This window comes from Erythrolamprus reginae, chromosome 4 (genome assembly GCF_031021105.1).
Source record: "Erythrolamprus reginae isolate rEryReg1 chromosome 4, rEryReg1.hap1, whole genome shotgun sequence".
Lineage (NCBI taxonomy): Eukaryota > Metazoa > Chordata > Lepidosauria > Squamata > Dipsadidae > Erythrolamprus > Erythrolamprus reginae.
This window is the reverse complement of record NC_091953.1, coordinates 130510382-130532525: the sequence shown is the minus strand read 5'-3', so window position 1 is coordinate 130532525 and position 22144 is coordinate 130510382.

Sequence of the window (22144 nt, the reverse complement as noted above, 5' to 3'; positions counted from 1 at the left end):
ACTTCTTTTTACTCTTGTACTATTGTATTGTTTTTTTATTGTTGAGTCCTACGTGATTGGGCAGCATAGAAGTGCTGAACTAACGTTTAAGAAAAAGAATGAATCAATGGAAACAGAATTGTAAAGTATTAAGCAAATTCATTGTGTGTGTATATATCTATCCTAGTCTCCCTTAATTTTCAAATTCAGCAAAAAACATGTGACATACACACACACACACACACACACACATCACTTTTTTTTTTTGGCTGAATTCTAAAATTAAGGGAGACTAGGATAGATCTATTTCGGCCTTATTTTGGCCTCATCAGCTAGCCATACCCACTGGGACCTGAACCTGCAACCTTTGCCTTGTAAGGCAGAGAATTATCCTCTAGGCTACAGTATCCAATCCCTTCAGCTTTATATATATGTGTGTGTGTGTCTGTATGTTTTGTTTTGTTTGTTTATTATTAAAATAAAAAAAAATAAAAAGTCAAATAAATTAAATATAGTCAAATTAAACCGAGCACGTATCCAGTGTAGAAAAGAGTTTTCTTTTCCTCTTTCTTTTCTCCCTTCTTTGGGCTGTCTGTCATCATTAGAACGACACTGTCAGACTCAAATTAATATTGGCGAAAGTTAAATCATTAAATCCATTACTCAGAATTGAAAATGGCACCAAACCCCCAATTTTGTGCAATTTGGAGATTTCAGCAAAACAGAGACGGAATTAAAATTGGCACCAGTCATATCTGTTCAGATTATAAATAAGCATTCTGGCAAGCCTGCATCCAATAAACATAATATATGATTTGTGGTGGGGGGGGAGAGAGAGAAAGGAGTATGAAATGAAACAGATGTTCATCTTCAAACAAATACATTCGGCATCACATTTGAAGCAGACATCCATCATCTCTGCCTTCATCTCCAAGCATCCCATAGCGGATTAAAGACATCTATAAGTGCTTCGCACTGAGAATCTGCTTATAAGGCAACAAGATTCATAACAGGAAGGGGCAAAGAATGGAAACAGCTGCTGCAGAAGTTTAGTGGACGTCCACCGATTGTAGAAAGAAAAGCATGGCTCTATTTAGGCAGGTTTGATTCTGCTCTGCTCGGGTTTGGCTGGTCTGTTCCCCAGGCAATAGCGTAATTATGCCTTAGACCAGTGATGGTGAACCTCAGGTGCCAAAAAACTGTGTGCCCACACCCATAATTCAATGCCTGGGGAGGGCAAAAACAGCTACCCCCAGAGGCCCCCTGCAGGGTGGAAATGGCCTGTTTCCCAACTTCTTTTTTTATTTTTTATTTTTCAAATATAACAGTAAAGAAAAGACATAAACATAACATATACATACAACATTTGGGAAACGAGAGCTTCCCCACTTCTTTTTTGAGTGTTTGATCAGACAATTTTCCTTTTTCACTTAATATTAATTATTTCATTTTACGTGTTGCTTTGCTTGAATTTTATTTATTTCTCCATTGTTCTTTCATTTAGTCAATCGTAGAACTTCCCCCATATTTTATAATAATCTGAGTCTTCTTTTCCCTCTAATTTTTTGGACATTCTCTCCATTTCCGTGCAGTCCAGTATTTTTTTTAATTACCATGTTTTCTTCTGGTGTTTTGTCTATTTTCCATTTCTGGGCATATGCTATCCTAGCAGCTGTTAATATGTGTATAGCTAAATATCTTACCTCTTTTTTCACTTTTTAATTAAAAAAACCTAATAAATATAATTCTGGTTTTTTTTTTCAAAATCTTCCTTTGTTATTTCTTTTAGCCACTCTGTTATTTTATTCCAATAATTTTTTGCTTGTACACATGTCCACCATTGATGATAGAATGTGCCTCTTTCTTTTTTACACTTCCAGCATAATGGGGAAGTTTTTGGAAACATTTTTGAGAGTCTTTCCGGTGGTAGATGCCACCTGTAAAACATTTTTAGTTGGTTTTCTTTGAATGCAGTCGATTTTGTCATCTGCCAATTATTAATCCATAATTTTTCCCATTTTTCTAATTCAATGGTGTTTCCCAACTTCTCGGGGGCCTAGTAAGCTCGTGTTTCACCCTCCCTAGGCTCCAACGGCTTACTTGGAGCCAGGGGAGGGTAAAAATACCCTCCACCATTCCCCTGGAGGCTCTCTGGAAGCCAAAAACACTCTCCCAGAGCCTCTGTGCTAGCCAAAAATCAGCTGGCCAGCACACACTTTGGAGCTGAACTAGGGCAATGGCTCACATGCCAGCAGATATGGCTCTGCATGTCACCTGTGGCACCCATTTATTTTATTTATTATTTATTTATTCGATTTGTATGCCGCCCTTCTCCGAAGACTCGGGGCGGCTCACAACATGATGCCCATGCTATAGGTTCACCATCACTGCCTTAGACTGAAGATTATATTCTGGGGTAATGGTTGCCTCCCCCATCCTAACTGACTGTGAGACAGATCTTGGAGTCTTAGTGGACAACCAGTTAAATATGAACCAACAGTGTACGTTGACAGCCCCAAAAGCCAATGCAATCCTAAACTGCATTAATGGAGGGATACAATCAAAATCAAGTGAGGTACTAATACCACCTTATAAAGTGTTAGTAAGACCACACCTAGAGAATACTGTGTGCAGTTTTGATCATCACAATACAAAAAAAGATGTTGAGACTCTAGAAAAATTTCACAGAAGAGCAAATATAGATAAATACCAAACTGGAAGTCTGATAGAACTTTTATCCATTCATTAAGCTCTGCACTCCAGAGATACTTGGGGCTCATAAAGGTTTTGAGTAGGTCATTGAAACCCTTCTAAAACTCACAACATCTCCAAGCTATTATTTTAATAGGAGAGAGGGGGGACATGTTAAATGCACATTGTGTTTTAATTAATTTAATTTGAAAAGAAAGTAACATCTCCACGTTAGGCTTGAGCCCTACTGACTTAAGGGACATGTCCATGCAGCTGTTTGCCAGTGGCTAAACAATTAAATGAACAATTAATTTAAGTTTAATTACATGTAAAGTAAATTAATTCATTTTTTTTCTATTTGCCCTAGTATCTTATTCTCAATTCTTATTCCTGGTCTTGCTTTTTTTTTCCCCCCTTCTCAAAGGGGAGTCTGAAAAATAGTGAGCACACTTTGAATAGAAAATATGTCATTTGCATACTCTATACTTTAGGACACTCGTGCCAACATGACTTCCAAGCTGAAATCAATTCATCATACATTCAGAGGTGCCTGGAAACTTTTTAAGACCACAAGTTTTCAGGCATGCAAAAGAAACCTGCCATATATTTCTATTCAAGTAATATATCATGATCTGCCAGTATGGATTGATTATGGTGTAGGCAGCAATCTGTTGTTTTCAGCTGAGAAGTTTTATACAAAGCTATATATATATATATATTTAGAAAAGATGCATAGCAAATAAAGTGTGTTGTGTTCATATGCCAGTGATGGCGAACCTATGACACGGGTGCCACAGGTGGCATGCCGAGCTGTTGCCCTAGCTCAGTTCCAACATGCATGTATGTGCCGGCCAGCTGATTTTTGCTCACAGAGGGACTTGGGGTGGTGGTGTAGGGGAAGCTGTTTTCGGCCTCCCCGGGCATTGAATTATGGGTGTGGGCACTCGTGAATGTGTGATAGCACATGATGCACACACTCTTTCAGCACCAAGGAAAAAAAGGTTCACCATCACTGGCATATACATTGCTGCCTTTAAAAGTATGTACAGTGGTACCTCTACCTAAGAGCATCTCTACTTAAGAACTTTTCTAGGTAAGAACCCAAGCCTGGAAATAATTCCCAGGAAATTTGAGAGTGGCACGCAGGCCCAGCCAGTTTCCTGCCCTTCCCCCTGGGTTTCTCTCTCTGACACAGTGTATGGGAGGCAGCCTTGCACTGGGTGTATTGGAGGCATGCGCTCCTCCTCGCCGTCTTAGAGTCCCTCTTTTTTTTTTAAGCCTTAAAGTTTTGGATTTTTTTGATTCCCCTCACCTCACCTTCTTCCTTCGGCATCTCATGATGATGGGACATCAAACTCATAACCAACAAGAGAGAGGGGGGCAAAAAAGCTAAAGTATACGTTTTCCTAAGTTCTAGTTTCTGAGTTCAGTTTCACATTTAAGTTCAATTGTACTTGTATGAAATTACATTACATTTCTTCTGATCAGGACCAACCAACAAGATGAAGAGCACCCAAGAAAGGCAAATGCTTCTGATGTCCTTTTACCCTGTATCCAAAGCACAGCTATTTACCAGAGTGGAGCCATGGTGACACAATGGTTAGAATGCAGTACTGCAGGCTACTTCTGTTGACTGCCAGCGGTCAGATTGGCTTCGGATTGATTCATCCTTCCATTCTTCCTAGATTGGTAAAATGAGGAGCCAGATTATTGGAGGCAATTTGTTGAGGGCTGTAAAGTACCATGAATTGGTATGTAAATAGGCAAAGTTGGGTAGGCAAAGTTGGCTCTTCTATGGCATGTATGTATGTATGTATGTATGTATGTATGTATGTATGTATGTGTGTGTTGTGGTTCCGTCTGAGGCCCCTCAGGGAACGGCTGATCTTCTGTCGGTTTCCAGCTCAGAGGGAGAGGCTGAGGAACAGGAGGTGCAGACAGACGAGGAGGAGGAATCCCAGGCTGAAGAAGAGGGAGGACAGCCAGAGTCCCACCAGGGGGAGCTCTCCCCAGCAAGCAGCCTGGATTCCTTAGAGGAAAATGCACAAGCCATAATTGATCTGCGACAAAGAAGAGCTACTCAGAGAAGAAATCAATTGGCTAAGTACTTTCAGCATTAACGAGGCAACAGCTGGGTTTGGGTGTGGTGCTCTTGGGAAAGGCTAAAAGGCAGACCCACCCTTCCTGGCTTGTGGAGTTTTATCTTTGAGAGTCGTGGGACCTGGCTGTGAACTTTGGCGTCTTGGAATCCTGGTTTGTGCCTTTGACTATTGAAACCTTGGGGGGGGGGGTGCCAGCAAGAAGCTTGCTGTATTGTCTGGACATCAGGACCCTGCTGTAACGTATTATAGCCTGTCTCTTGGGAAGAACAGGTTTTCCTCTGTGCTTATTTTTTCCAGCTATAAAATACTTTTGGCTTTTACCAGAGTGTCTGGCTGTTTTTTCCAGTTGGTGTTGAGGTCTGGGGGAACCCAGACAGAACAGTATGTATGTATGTTGAAAGGGATCTTGCAAGTCATCAAGTCCAACCCCCTGCTGAAGCAGGAAACCCTACACCACCCCAGCCAGATGGCAATCCAATTTTCTTTTGAATGTGTCAAGTGATGGGGCATTCACAACCTCCGCTGGCAGGCTGTTCCTGCTCTCACCATCAGAAAGTTCTTCCTTATTTCCAGGTTGAATCTCTCCTTGGTCAGTTTCCATCTGTTGCTCCTGGTCTTGCCCTCTGGTGCCCTGGAAAATTGGTATGTAAGTATACATGCTATTGCTATTTAGATGTTCTTAAGCATGTAGACTTATATACCACTTCATAGTGCTTTACAGCCTACTCTAAGCAGCTTACAGAGTCAGTATGTTTTCCCAACAATCTGGTCCTAATTTTACTAAGCTCAGAAGGATGGAAGACTGAGTCAACATTGAGCTTGTCATGATCGAATTCCTAGCAGTGTGCAGAGTTAGCTTGCAATATTGTGTTTTAACCACTTGCCACCAGGGGAAAGGAGGGAGGGTGGAGGGAGGGAGGGAGGGAGGGAAGAAGGGAGGGAGGAAGGAAGGAAGGAAGGAAGGAAGGAAGGAAGGAAGGAAGGAAGGAAGGGCTCATAGACTTTACACACTCTCGGCTGGTTTACAATGTCAGGATATTGCTTTCAAAAATCTGGGTCATCATTTTGCCAACTTCAAGAGAAGGTTGAGTCAACCTTGAGCCAGTCAGGATCAAACTGCTGGCAGTGAGAATGTAGTTAGCCTGCAATCCTGCACTCTACCACTGACCCACTGTGGCTCATAATGCTAACAATACTGCATCAAGCTTCAATATATCACGTTTTCATCAGAAGAATTGCTTGACCCATCTAGTAACAAGCCATGTAATGGATTCATTGTTATGATTTCCAGTCCTTGATGGGCAATTGATTTAGTTTCCTTTCTCTTTGACATTTGCAATCACAGCAACAAAGAGAGAGATCTCATTCAACTCAAAAATCCATCTTCAGAAGGCATAGCAAATTAATGTCATTTTCTTTTTTTCCTTTTCTTTCCCTTTCTTCTGAAGTTTATCAGAGTTCACTATTGATTCAGAAATTAAGTGCAAATTGGCCACAGAAGGGAAACAACAGTAAATTCAGATAAGTCACTATGAATTACTGGAACTCAAGTTCTGTTACCAACTTGAGCATATCAAACTTGTGGATTGGAATTTTTTTGCCAGCTCTTGGCATTTTCTAATCCGATGTTCACCCAACAACCTGATGCCTATATAATACAACAACATGCACATCTTCATCAGTAAATACCAGTGAATTTGGTCCTTTCTAAATTAGAGTTCAAAATCTAGAATTGTGTTGCACAATGGAAAAGATAAGGCAATGAAAGAAACTGAATTCTTTTTTATCTGAGATTTATTTTATTGATGGTTAACCTCTCCAGATTCCCAAGAGGTCAGTAAGGGGTGTCCATAAGTGAGTTAAAAACAGGGAAATATAAGGAGAGGATCAATGATATAAGGGAGGTATGCTAAAATGGTAGTGGTTGTTATCATCATCATCATCATCATCATCATCATCATCATCATCATCATCATTGATTCAATACTAATGTAATGAATATTGTTGTAAATATTTTGATTATTTGTACCCAGGCAACAGACTGTTTAATTGAAAAAGGAAATTTTATATGTTATAAAAATTTTTTTAAAAAAAACCACTGATGGAAATAAATAAATAAATTTGCATTCAAAATGCAATATGGTGTATTCATAGATTTACATTATGTGGTAAAGCCATAGATTTACAGATCTGGCTTTGTGAAATAGCTGAAAAATGTGGGCTACAGAATGGAGATGTTTAGAGTAGCAGTAATTGAAAATAAAGCTAAAACAACTGTGACTCCATTAAAGTTAATGATGTATGATACTATCCAACACCACCAGCATATATTTTGTCAGTGTAACCGAAAGCTCTTAACATTCTGCAAAAAAATATATATATTTCTCAGATGTTGAGCTCAAATAAGGGCTTCTAAGTCTGTTTTGTGTTATACTGTTGGCATATCTCAATGGCAACATCCCTTATTTGTTCAGGCTGCTCTCCATTGACTTAAGCAAACAGAGCAGCTGAGCAAACAAAAGAGAAATTCCCAGCTTTCAAAAGATAATATTTATTATTGTTATAATAAACCCTCTCTGAATTTTGAAACCTTGCCTATCAGCTCATGGCTTCATCTAAGAGACACAGGAAAAGAAAAGAGAAAAGAGAAGAAGAAGAAGAAGAGAGAAAGAAGTAATGGGGGAAAAAAGAACAAAGAAAAAAGAAAAAAAGAAGAAAAAAGATCCTAGGTACCGTATCATTTAATGGTTACCCACAGGGGTAAATGCAATATTTTTTCTAGAAATATTTTGATGTTTATCAGAAATACAAGGAGGAAGCTGTTTTAGCTATGATCTTTTTTTCTTTTTGTGACCCCCCTGCAATTCTCTCTATGCTATTCATAATCTTAATTATCTAGAATATTTTTCACCTTTTAGAGAAAGAACAAAGAAAACACTGATTTTTTTTCTTTGTTCTTCATATTCAGCTAACAGAAAGTCTAAGCTGGAGGCAAAACTTGTCTGAATTTGTTTGAGCCCAGCAGACTTAGTTAAAGCCTCCATAGATGTCTCCACCGAGCAATACCAAGGCTATAGTCTAGATCAGGGGTCTCCAACCTTGGCAGCTTTAAGACTTGTGGACTTCAACTCCCAGAATTCCTCAGCCAGCAAAGCTGGCAGAGGAATTTTGGGAGTGGAAGTTCACAAGTCTTAAAATTGTCAAGGTTGAAGACCTTTGGTATAGACTGGAAAAACATCAATGAAGCCCTAACAATAGGTGAATTATACATTTTTAAAAAATTTGTTAGTTCCTTGGTAGACAAAGATAGGACATATGATAGCAATAGTTCTGTTGCTTCTCTCTCTGCTGAGACTGAGGATGAAGAGATATGAGAATTTTCAAGAATCTCTACCATATATTTTTGGCACTTCACAGCATTCTGGAGGGCTCTCCAACTGCTATCAACATGAATGTCTCATTGCCCCATGCGCCAGAACCATAACAGATGCATGACGTTAATGAATGAGAAACCCCGTGAATTTGGGGATCTGAATCTGGGAGAAACATTGCAACCTGTGAAGTGATGTAAAAACAAAATCATAGGTTTTGAAACTCTCACAGTCCTGAAATCTTAAAAGCTATAATCCGGGATGAGATTCAGATGGTTCAGACCAGTTCAGGGGAACTGGATGCTAATTTTAATCTGGTTCGCCGAACTGGATGTTCCAAGGGTTGGCTGAGGCTGCCAACCCTGCTCCTCCCCTCCCAGAAATCTTCATGTAGCCCATTTTGGATGCCAGGTAAGTACAGGTTCTGGGAGGGCAAAACATGGGCTTACTAGAAATGGCCCCAAGCCTCCAAAGCCTGGGGGAGGGTGAAAAACGGGCCTACCACAAGTCCAGAAATTGTCCCATTTCCAGCTTCCAGAGAGTATTTGGAGCCTGGCACAGACAATTTTTGCCCTCCTGGAGGCTCAAGGAAAGTCTCCAGAGCCAGGGTAAGACAAAATCAACCCTCTGCCATGTTGCAGGAGGCAGAATAGGCCGTGCCCCCATGCCCATCCCCACCCAGCAACTGGACAAACAACCATTCGACTACTGTAACGCTCTCTACATGGGGCTACCTTTGAAAAGTGTTCGGAAACTTCAGATCATGCAGAATGCAGCTGCGAGAGCAATCATGGGCTTCCCAAGGTAAGTCCATGTTACACCAACACTCCGCAGTCTGCATTGGTTGCCGATCAATTTCCGGTCACAATTCAAAGTGTTGGTTTTGATCTATAAAGCCCTTCATGGCATCGGACTGCCTTCTGCCGCACAAATCCCAGCGACTGGTTAGGTCCCACAGAGTTGGCCTTCTCCGGGTCCCGTTGACTAAACAATGTCGTTTGGCGGGTCCCAGAGGAAGAGCCTTCTCTGTGGCGGCCCCGACCCTCTGGAACCAGCTCCCCCCTGAGATTAGGACTGCCCCCAACCTCCTTGCCTTTCGTAAACTCCTTAAAACCCACCTCTATCGTCAGGCATGGGGGAACTGATATAACTTCCCCAGGCCTATATTGTTTATGTATGGTATGTTGTGTGCATGTTTTTTTTAATTATGGGTTTTTAGTTTTCATTATTAGATTTGTATTCTACATTGTTTTTTCTATTACTGTTGTGAGCCGCCACGAGTCTATGGAGAGGGGCGGCATACGAATTTAATAAATAGATAGATAGATAGATAGATAGATAGATAGATAGATAGATAGATAGATAGACAGACAGACAGACAGACAGACAGACAGACAGACAGACAGACAGACAAACAAACAAACCAGTTGCTTTTTTTTCCCAATCCCACCATTGAATATAATGGTTGCATACTGAAGTTCTCAGATATTGAGGGTGGGACATTTATGATTTATCCAAAACTTCATTTGGGGAAGAGAATTCATAGCCATGTATATATCTGGGCAATAATTGACTTCAATCAAAGATGGCTGAGAGGCCATCTTGAATCTGCCACCATACCACACAGAGAAAACATTGCACTGCAAGAACTGCATCATTTTAAATTTTTAAAGCAAATTTAAGTGTCCAACTATTTCCATTTTTTCTAGAAAATGCAATACAAGCAATAGTCTTCCCCAGAGATACAACACAATCCTTGCCAAGTGACCCTTTATGGCAGTCATGGCAAACCTTTTGGGCACCCAGTGTTCAAAGCGCATGTGTGCATACCCAAAATGCAACGTGCCCTCCACGTATGTGAATGCCCCCTGCATGTGTGCATCCTCACGCATGTAGGCTAAGGTGACCAGATGTCCCATTTTCCATGGGACAGTCCCGCTTTTTCATAATCTGTCCTGCATCCCACGTCTTTTAAAAAATGTCCTGATTTTCTTCCTCCCTCCCTCCTTCTCTCCCTCTCCCTCTCTCTCCTCTATGGTAACGGGTTGTACTTCCTGTGTCTCCCAGGTTGTACTTCCTGTGTTTCCCAGTACTTCCTGTGTCTCTCTCAGGGTAGGCCTCATGCTGAGGCCATGCTCGCAGGACACGGCCTGGACACTGGCTGCCTGTACATCGCGGAAAGGTGAGGGCGTCCCCAGGAGAGAAAGGGAGGGAGGATGAGAGTGAGAAAAAAAGAAAGAGAAATTTTTTTGACACCCCCCCCTTCCCGTCAATGATGTCCCATTTCAGCAATTTAAAAATCTGGTCACTTTAATGTAGGCACATCTCCACACATGTGGCCCATTCCCTGTTTATGCACGGCAGAGACCTGAAGACCAGCTGGCTGGTGGAATGTTCATGCACATGTGCAGCAGAGCTATGGTGGGGCGACGGCGCATGTGCCCACAGAGAGGGCTCTGCGTGCCTCCTCTGGCATGTGTACCACTGCTGTATGGATTGCTCATTCCTGGAATAAGTGAAGAACCGAAATCCAGTAATTGTAGACAAACAAAAGAATGATTGGTCACTAACATTGCACAAGAGAAAAATGCAATGTGGATCATATCGGTGGACTCATCGTCAAATTTGCTTTGATCTTTGTTTTCTTCTAAAGGTGAGGAGCTCTAGCACTACTCAATCAATCAATCAATCAATATCAACTTTATTTGATTAGTCAATTGACCATATCAAAGCGAGGAAAAGGACCACATCGGTCGTCATAAAACTGTGACTGGTTAAAATACAATAAAATCGGCTAAAATAGAGGGAATTTGAATAAATAATAAGTTAAAATGCAGTATAATATGGTAAAATTGAGTAGTAAAACATGACAATATAACTCGTGCAAAGGATTATATTAAACAAATCTAAGATACTGATATAAAATATTCTTAAGTGAGTTCATCTCCTTTGCATGCCACCCCAATATGTTCTATAAAACGTATTCTCATCTGAACAGCCCTGACTATAAACTTAGCGGTTCTAGAAACTACATATATATTTGTACCCTGAAGAAAATATGATAATTGTTTATTACAGTCCCAATATATGATTTTGTCAAGTAGGGGATGTAAATACTGAGGTCTTACTGAGGAGTATAGTTTACAATTGAGTAGCACATGTGCAATGTCTTCTATTTCTGGTGCACCACAAATGCATGTTCTCTCAAAATATGGTACTTGGTGGAATCGTCCATATTTGACCATAGAATCTAATCACTAATCAATGATAAGAATATTTTGATTTTTAGAAAGGGCTCTCACACAGGAGATCAAGTAAACTTTGTTATTACAAAAACTCTCTGGGAGCTCTATTCTAGCTTGTGATTGGATTCTCTAGTTCCATAAATCTAGTAATGAACTTCTCACTTAAAAGGCTTCATGCTGCTGAGTCCTTCAAACAGTAACAGAATAGTTTTCTTTAATGAGAACATGTTAACAAAGAACTTACAAAGATGATTCACTAATCACCAAGGATACCACTACACCTATAAACACAAGAAAATGAATAGAAAATTCAATTAGAATGATGTAATTTTACAGGGTTGTAATATTTGCCCAATAAATGTCAGTGTCACCTATGAAAAACACACTTGACAAGTAACGTGCCCAGAACCTTTAGCACTCTAGTACAGAGGTCTCCAACCTGGCTTAAAGTTGCCGAGATTGGAGACATCTGTTATAGCAGATGTTGTGACCTCTTGTAACCTCAGGCAACATGAACGATAATGAAGAATGTTGAACGTTCTGTATTTCTGGTTAAACCTTAGCATGCAAATCATCCCTGTTATATTCCACTCTGAATACATTTATAAGCAAATGACTATATCCCAACTACTTCTCCATGCATAAAAAGATCCAACCAATAGACCATCCCATTGATATAAAACTTTAGCAAGCCCATATCTGCTCAATGTTGATGGTTTGAATCAAACCATCACTCCCTCCAGTTCAAGGGTGTCAAATGCATGATGACACATTGTTCATCAGTCTCAAAGTCTGTTGCCAACCACAACAATATATACCAGCCCATAGCACTTTACAGCATTCTCTAGGCAGTTAGCAATATGGAAGCATTATTTGCATACTTCCCCCAGCAATCTGGTTCTGAATTTAACAAATTTAACAAACTTCAGAAGGATGGCAGGCTGAGTCAATCTTTACCCTGGATCAGCCCAGATACCATTAATGAGAGCAGAAACAAGGGATAAAGTATTACAACAGTCAGAGACACAAGCAAATTCTGACTCAGTGGAGAAACAAGAAACAAATTTCTGCTTTCTAACTCCAGGCTGTGGTTAGAGTTTGTCTGCACTATTGCACTTCATCTACTGTGAACTACTGGGATTCTGGTGCAATGCAATTCAGTATTTAAGATTTTAAAATCACCTTCCCAAACACTATAAAAAAATGAAATGCAGGGAAAAAACTCTAAGCATGTTCTATTTTTTTTTTTAAAAAAATGAATATTAATCTGTGGTTTGGATATTTTACATCTTCACTTTTATATTGCTCCAAAATGGAACCATGCAAGGTCATTTCCTTCTTGTTAGTGTGGTCCATACATTTAAAGGGAAGATACAGTATGTATAATGAATGCAAGCCTAAATGTTTTACATATTCTTCAGAAATTAGTAAAAAAATGGGGATCTGCTGGGGGTCTGTGTGCGGGAAGCACATGCTATTCTTCTTTTTGTCTCTTGTGTTTTGCTTATTTGGTTTGCACATCAAAAATGTAGATGTAAAAATACGAGTGTGAATGCAGCCAATTTGCCAATATTTATTTATATACTATCCAACACCCAGGTTTCACCCAACAGGGAGCCAGTATTGATTACACTTCCTTTCCAAATATAGTTGGTGACAAACATAGTTTCTCCCTGCAGTATAATGCTATAAAGTATAAATCTTCATATTCAGTGAGTAATCAAGATTTGGGTTAATGTTTATGTTGTTACAGTATTGTATACAACAGCAGGTTTGTGACTTTCTAAAAATGCCAATTTATTTGGAGAATATTCCAATTTGCCTTTTCACATTTCAGATGTGGCTTGCCATTGTCTTCTTCCCAGGGCTGAGAGAGAAAGATTGACCATCCAATCCACAAAGTTTCACCCAGCTTACTTTGTGCCAAAGGTGTGACTGGAACTTACGGTGCCAGGTTTTTTAGTCTGACACACAGACAACAGCAGCAGCAACAACAACAACAACTATCCAAATCTTTATATATCTTCATCTTCATATTTCACCACTGTCTAACTATTTCACTAAGGCTGCATTACTATTACTATTAGTCTTCTCATCATTCCTATCACCCATCTCCTCCTCCTGTATGACTGTAACTTTGTTGCTTGCATCCTTACAATTTATATTAATATTGATTTTTTCCCCCGATTGCTTATTTGTACCCTATGACAATCATTCAGTGTTGTAACTCATGATTCTTGACAGATGTATCTTTTCTTTTATGTACACTGAGAGCATATGCAGCAATGACAAATTCCTTGTGTGTCCGATCATACTTGGCCTACTCTACTCTACTCTACTCTTCTCTACTCTTCTCTTCTCTTCTCTACTCTACTCTACTCTACTCTACTCTTCTCTACTCTACTCTTCTCTACTCTACTCTACTCTACTCTACTCTACTCTATTCGCTGCCCCGAGTCTTCAGAGAGGGCAGCATACAAATCTAATAAGTTATTAATTATTATTATTATTCTATCTCATGATCTTTGGCAAATGTATATTTTCTTTTATGTACACTGAGAGCATATGTACCAATGACAAATTTCTTGTGTGTCCAATCACAGAATTATATAGAATTCTATTCTATTAATGTATAATAGAATACATTCTATTAATGTATAATAGAATTATGCATTCTACATTTCTATATTATGCATATAAGTTATAAAACTATGATAATTTTTTATGGAAGAATTAGAAACACCAAGAATAATTTTCAGGGCTGCTAGGCACCGGCCATTCAAAGGGTTGAATAACTCTTCTGCTTTTCATCTTTTGCAGAGATACAATACACCTCAGATGTTTTTCAGCAAAATAATAAAAAAACCAAAACCAATAAAATAAAATAAAGCCTGTAATTTGGTATTCACATGTAGTATGTGAATCAGTGATTCCATAGATAATTAGTTTCAAACATTATTTAATCTAATCCTTCTAAACAACATTTAAAAAAAATAATAAAATAAAATGTCAGTGGGGGCAATAGATAAATGTTATGGAGTATTAGTTGTACTAATCAGATTAGTTCTATTAATCCTCCATGTGAATTTTGTAATTAAAGTAATTTGCAAGTATGGGTATACCGCCTGTCTTTAGACCTATCATTCTCTGAAGAGGAAATGCATTAATTTAAAAGCTAGAAGATCTGATACGCAAACATAAAAAGTGGTAAGATCAACAGATGCCAAAAAAGTCAGCTGGTTTCCTAGCCACCCCCAATGTCTTTGGATAAATGGAATCCTGAACCCAGTATATGTGAATGTTGGTGTTTGGGGAATATTGTTTTAAGGAGTTCTTAATGCAGGTTGCATATTCCATTGATATTTTATTCTATCTTTATGAATCATCCCAGGTTATTATTCACAAGATGGACAGCTATATAAGTCCTTTAAAACAAATAAAGGGAAAAAAATATACACCTTACTACCCTGTTTCCCCGATAGTAAGACACCCCCGATTGTAAGACGTATCGGGGGTTTCAGAGGGGTCGGCTAATATAAGCCGTACCCCGAAAGTAAGACATATGTCTTACTTTCGGGGAAACACGGGGGTATTGCCGGGGGGAGCCCGATGACGTCGCTTCCAAGCTCCCTGCGTGCCCCTCGTCTTCGCCTCACCGCGGCGCCACCGCCTCTTCCCCGGCTTGGCAAAGCGAAGGACGGCGCTGGTCCGAAGCGAGCCGAGCGGGCGGCGGCTTGCAGCGAAGGCGCTCGTCCCAGCAACCGAGTCCTGCCGAGGCTCGGCTGCAAGCAGCCAGCGAGGCCGACCAGCTCCGAGGCGAGCGGCCGGAGCTGCGCCCTCCTTCGCCTGCCTCCTTTCCGGCAGGCAGGTGGGGCTGCCCAACTGCGCAGAGCGGCTCCTCCCCTCCAGACACACGCTTCCCCGACACGCGTCTGTGGCTCCACGCGTGCACGCCGCTTGGAGTCCTGAGGTTGAACTTGGAAAAGGGCTCACGAGGCTCCTGTCCCGCAGCTGCCCTTCTGGACTCTGGGGAGATGCCTTCGGGAACGCGACCCTTTCAATTTTTTTCCAATGTAAGACATACCCCGAAAGTAAGACATAGTGGGGCTTTTGGGGGTAAAAAGAAAGTAAGACACTGTCTTACTTTCGGGGAAACACGGTACCATCTCATGATGTGGTGCCCCACTTTCCAAGAAAAAGAGACCACAAGGTATTTTATGAATTTTTCCAGCTAATTTTTTTCATGCTAATTTTACAGAATAAGAATAAAATAAATTGGAATACATTTTCTTCCATTGGCATCGATTGTTCTAGGATGCACACCAAGGAATCTATAGATTAGTGATGGCAACCCTTTTTTTTTTGCTCAGGTGCCAAAAGGGCAGGAGAATGAACAATAGCGCATGCACCCACTCCCATAATAGCTGAAAGTGAAAATGTGTATCTGTGTTTGTGTGTGTGTGTGTGTGTGTGTGAGAGAGAGAGAGAGAGAGAGAGAGAGAGATAGGTTGTTTTTGTCGAATCACTCTGGTATACCAAAATATGAGAGGAGCATAAGGAGGAGAGCCTGTAGTCTAGAGGCTAAGGCCACTGCCTTACAAGGCAGAGGCTGCAGGTTCAAATCCCAGTAAGGGTTTGCCTGGCTGATGAGAGCAAATAAGCTTGAAATAGATCTATACTAGTCTACCATCCTTTTCATTATCAGCAAAAATATGTCACATGTACATGCATATGTATATGTACATATGATTCTATAAAATCTAGATCCTTTAAATCTAGGACCAGCAACACGTCTTCAATTTCAGCTCATCACAAGTGAAGGGCAATTTCTACAGCCCGGGTCTATATACTGTATGCATCCTAGGTATTTTACTCAGCCTCTAGTTAATCTTGCTCAACATGTCAATCTGTAGAACTATAGCAATACTTTAAAAAAAAAAATCAGAAACTATATGATCCACAAAAAAATTAGTGGATATACTAATGTACTAATGGCATATTTTCTAACCTCCAAGGCCCCAGGCCACCAATTCATATCAGGAAAATATCTTAAGAGAAAGTTTGGAAGACTAGAAAAGATAATAAGAGATTATCCCGGATTCTTCCCAAGATACTTCACTGGGGAAGGCAAATTATAACTTGCTATCCAACAACTTTGTCCTCTTACACATTGAAAGCTAGTAGAACATCACAGAATCAGGGGCGTGTAAAACGATGAAATTAAAGTATTGAGCATTAAGACAGCAAAAGGAACTTTTACAAATCCTACAAAGAACACCACATTAACCTTTGCTACGTGCTGAAAAAGGATCGTTAGAATTTTGCTGATGAATATTTTACTGCCTCGACGACAATGATAAATCTGAGACGTGCACATTATTCTGCAGGAAAATTCGGAGGCCGACTCACTATAAAAGGAAATAAATACCCCACTGATTGCCTCTGGTGTAAAGTTATCACACTCTGACTCTTTAGAGGCAGCAAGAAATAATGAGAGGGTTTATTTCTTGAGTGATTAAAGCCACAGCTGTTCCTACTTAGCGAATTGCTTTCACCCACAAACCAAATTAAAGAGTGGTAGGTTTTGTTTTGTACAATGCACCTTAAGTGCTGCTCCGGATAACAAGGGTGAAAATGCAGATAGTACAGAAGTTACCCCTTACTCTGTATTGTTTATAAGAGCACAGAACCAAACAGAAAGATAAGGGAAATGGCCTATTTCTACCCAGTACTTTGAAGGGAGGCATTAACAACACAATCAAGTTTACTCGCTGCAGATTTTTCAGGGTGGGTGGGTGAGATAAGACGTGATGCTGCCCATGATCTCTCTCTCTCTCTCTGTGCTATAATATCACAACTGTAAGGTGCTATGTTCCGGTAGTGATTTTCGGGATATGTGCGCAGCTGTGCACCCCAATGCGTGCATGCATGCCCTTGTGCGAGATTTCGCTTCTGTGCATACGCAGAAGCATAATCTCATGCCGACAGGTGCCCACATCTATGACAGCTGTGGAGGGCGCACTGGTAGTGAGAAGATTATGACCTATAAAACCCTTCATGGCACCGGGCCAGATTATCTCAGGGACCGCCTTTTGCCGCACGAATCCCAGCAACTAGTTAGGTCCCACAGAGTGGGTGTTCTCCGGGTCCCGTCAACTAAACAATGTTGGTTGGCAGGGCCCAGGGGAAGAGCTTTCTCTGTGGCGGCCCCGGCCCTCTAGAACCAACTCCCCCCAGAGATTAGAATAGCCCCCACCCTCCTTGCCTTTTGTAAGCTCCTCAAAACCCACCTCTGCCGTCAGGCATGGGGGAACTAAGATAATCTTTCCCCCTAGGCTTCTACAATTTATGCATGGTATGTTTGTATGTATGATTGGTTTTATAACAAGGGTTTTTAGCTGTTGTAGTATTGGATTTTTACATTCTGTTTTTTGTCACTGTTGTTAGCCGCCCCGAGTCCACGGAGAGGGGCGGCATACAAATCCAATAAATAAATAAATAAGATGGCAGACCTTCACTGGTGTGTATGTGTGTGTGTGTTTGTCTGTCTGTCTGTCTGTTTCTCTCTCTCTCTCTCAATTGTGTTGGTATTACTTTTGCCTCTGCCTTTTTGACTTCCCTTGCAAGTGCCACTTATTTCCAGCTTCTTATTTTTTAAAAAAAATATTTTTTTTTCTAATGCATAGCCTGGGATTTTATCCTTATTGCGAGTCTTCGGAGAGGGGCGGCATACAAATCTAATAAATAATCAAAAATAATAATACTTACACTCAGGGTAGCTATACATAGAATGAAAGTTTAAAATGCCAGTGGCATTTTTAGTAGACCTACCAAAGGGGAGAAGGATGGAGGGAGGATTAAAAGCAGCCCATTTTTTTCTGGGTTTTGTGTACACGTGCATACCCACACATATATATACACACACTCACACATAACTAGTTGATTAAAAATCCATCTGAACTACAGTGGCACCTCTACTTACGAACTTAATTCATTCTGTGACCAGGTTCTTAAGTAGAAAGGTTTGTATTTCAAATATTTTTATTGATTTTGTAAGATTGTAACAAGAAGCATTTTTTTCCATAGGAATTAATGTAAAAGCAAATAATGTGTGTGATTGGGAAAAGCACAGGGAGGGTGGAGGCCCTGTTTCCTCCCAGGAGATTCCTAGAGAGGCCCCAAGGCGGCTTCTCCCTACCTTTTCCAGCCCTGTTTCCTCCCAGGAGATTCCTAGAGAGGCCCCACAGAGGCTTCTCCCCACCTTTTCCAGCCATGTTTCCTCCCAGGAGATTCCTAGAGAGGCCCCACGGAGGCTTCTCCCTGCCTTTTCCGGTTACAGTTTCGGAGGCTCGGGTTTGTAAATGGAAAATGGTTTTTGAGAAGAGGGAAAAAAATCTTGTACACCCGGTTTTTATCTTTAAAAGTTTGTAAGTAGAGGCGTTTATAGGAAAAGGTACCACTGTATTTTTCCCTTTGTTCTTACTGAAGGTGAGAAGCAAAAAATAAATGATTTTCCTTCAGTGAAATAATAACTCCAGAAAAAGGTGAGCATCTGATTAAAAAAAAAAGCAGAGTTTTAAGATTTTAATGTAGTCAGAGATCTAAAGCTCTTCTGGACAATATTCATAGAGTGACAAAGAGATTAATGGCCTGTCCATCAGGGATCAAAGACAAGTATATGTAAGTAACTCTTACTTTTTTTCATTGCCCGTATTGTAACATTATTATAGTGATTGCGACCTTTAAAACGAAGCAAATGGGCTTTCCGTCGCATCTGCTAATCCACCAGCAATTGTGGAGTCCATCATTCCTGCTGGAGGTGATTGTTAACATGGAAAGATTGGTATTAAATCTGAATTAAATTCAAGCCGATCTGCCGCTTAATAAGGGTTAATCTTCCATTAGCTGTCATCTGATTGAAGCATTTATGTCTTTGTGAAAAGCTTATTTTTAAAAAGTCCAGAGACTGCTTTCAATGAAAAAAAAATCACTTGGGATTTCATGGAGATGGGCAAGTGGGTGGATGGATAAATAAATAGATAGGTAGGCAAGTAGAAAGAAAGATAGACTCATCTTTTATAAGGCCTTGTTAAGGCCGCGCTTTGAATACTACATTCAATTTTGGTCACCACGCTGCAAAAAGGATGTTGAGACTCTAGGAAAAAATGCAGAAAAGAGCGACAAAGATGATTAGGGGACTATTTATTTATTTATTTATTTATTTTGTCCAATGCACAATACATATTGAAGAGGATAGACATGAGTTATTATATATAAAGAAAGGATATAAAAGTCCAATACACAATGAGGGTTTTAGTGGGTATATATCAATATACACATAGTAAAATACATGATGAAGGTAATAGAGGAGATACTCATAGTAAAATATATCTAAGAAATAATAGAAAAGAAGATATAGGAATAGAATATATCAATGAAAGAATAGAAGAAGAGATATAGGAATAGAGGAAAGGTATATAGGAGACATAGGAGAGCAATAGGACAGGGGACGGAAGGCACTCTAGTGCACTTGTACTCGCCCCTTACTGACCTCTTAGGAATCTGGATAGGTCAACCGTAGATAATCTAAGGGTAAAGTGTTGGGGGTTTGGGGTTGACAGTATGGAGTCCGGTAATGAGTTCCACGCTTCAACAACTCGGTTACTGAAGTCATATTTTTTACTGTCAAGTTTGGAGCGGTTAATATTAAGTTTAAATCTGTTGTGTGCTCTTGTGTTGTTGTGGTTGAAGCTGAAGTAGTCGCCGACAGGCAGGACGTTGCAGCATATGATCTTGTGGGCAATACTTAGATCTTGTTTAAGGCGTCTTAGTTCTAAGCTTTCTAGGCCCAGGATTGTATTCTATTTCGAGTGGAGGAGTGAAGGGCTCTTCTGGTGAAGTATCTTTGGACATTTTCAAGGGTGTTAATGTCTGAGATGCGATATGGGTTCCAAACAGATGAGCTGTATTCGAGGATGGGTCTGGCAAAAGTTTTGTAAGCTCTGGTAAGTAGTGTGAGATTGCCAGAGCAGATTGGCCTCTGAAGGTCCTGATTATGAGTTAATCAGTTATTTTAATATGTTAAACAATGAAGTGACCCGTTTCTTCCAGCTCTTGTGTCATATTTTCATTCACCTCTGTCGCAACAACCGTGACTGCTCTTCAGAAGGCCAGATCCTGAAGAAGGAAGGACTCACTGGAGAAGAGCTGAATGTTAGGAACAACTGAGGGCAAAAGCAGAAGGGAACGACCGAGAATGAGGTGGCTGGATGGAGTCACTGAAGCAGTCGGCATTAGCTTAAATGGACTCCCAGAATGGTATAAGACAGGAAGGCCTGGAGGACCATTTTCCATGAGATCGCAATGGGTTGGACACGACTTTGCAACTAACAACAACAAATGTATATTCAGATGCAGACATTTTAAATTGTGTAAATTTGTAAGAATGGCTAAAACCTCCTTTCAAATATTCATATTGTTTCGTGCAGCTTCAATATCTATTTATAATGAAGTCTTGTATTTTTTTTTAAAAAAAGTAATTTTATTCTTCTTGGTTAGTTGTTTTTCTAATACAGTTTTGGGTAGGTTTTTTCCTCTCCGAAGATAGGGTGTCTAAAATCAATCAAGCAAGCAAACAGATTACAGTGATCCCTCGATTTGCGCGTTCTCGATTAGCGCGAAACGCTGCAACGCGGTTTTTCAAAAAATATTAATTAAAAAATAAGTCCGCGTTTTTTTTCCTACACCACGGTTTTTCCCGCCCGATGACGTCATACTGATTGCTGATTGGCCAAAAGAGAAGGGAAGGAGGGAGGGTTGCCATTGCCATTGCCGCCAGCGCTGCCCCAAGAAAGCCGGTGAGAGGAAGGAAGGAGGGAAGGAGGGAGGGAGAGGAGGGAAGGAGGGAGGGTTGCCATTGCCATTGCCGCCAGCGCTGCCCTGTGGGTAGCGGCGAGGAGCCCGGAAAAATCACCATTGCATTGCCAGCCTCCGAACTTGCGTCGCTCCACCTTCTGCGCATGTGCGGCCATGGAACAAAGGGCGCGCATGCGCAGATGGTGTTTTTATTTCCGCATCCAGTATAACGCGGAAATCGGTTAGCGCGGGAGGTCTTGGAACGTAACCCCCGCGCTAACCGAGGGATCACTGTACTACTGGTCCTTGACCCAGACTTTATAAAGAAAATGTGATAAGTAATACAAAGTGCTGTGTATTTATTTATTTGTTTGTTTGTTTGTTTGTTTGTTTGTTTGTTTGTTTGTTCGTTCGTTCATTCATTCATTCATTCATTCATTTGACTTTTTTGGTAGTCCGCCCTTCTCCTTGGACTTTTTAACAGAGGCAGCACATTGCCCCCACAATCCGGGTCCTCATTTTACCCACCTTGGAAGGATGGAAGGCTGAGTCAACCTTGAGCCGGTGATGAGATTTGAACCGCTGATCTGATGATCTAGCAGTCAGCTTTAGTGGCCTGTTATTTGAGTGTTCCCTTTATTTTTTGTGAGCAGTATACATAGAACAACACAGTGCACATATTCTGGGGAGATAAACGTTTCTGAGGATGGGATCCTGCAGAGCCCAAAAGCTTAGAAGAATAAAATTCCGGTCCTGGTAACTGACTCATATTCATCTAACTTTCTTCCATCCATCCATCCATCCATCCATCCATCCATCTATTTATTTATTCATTCATTAATTCATTCGTTCATTCATTTATTTATTTATTTATTGTTAGAGTTGAAAGGGACCATGAAGG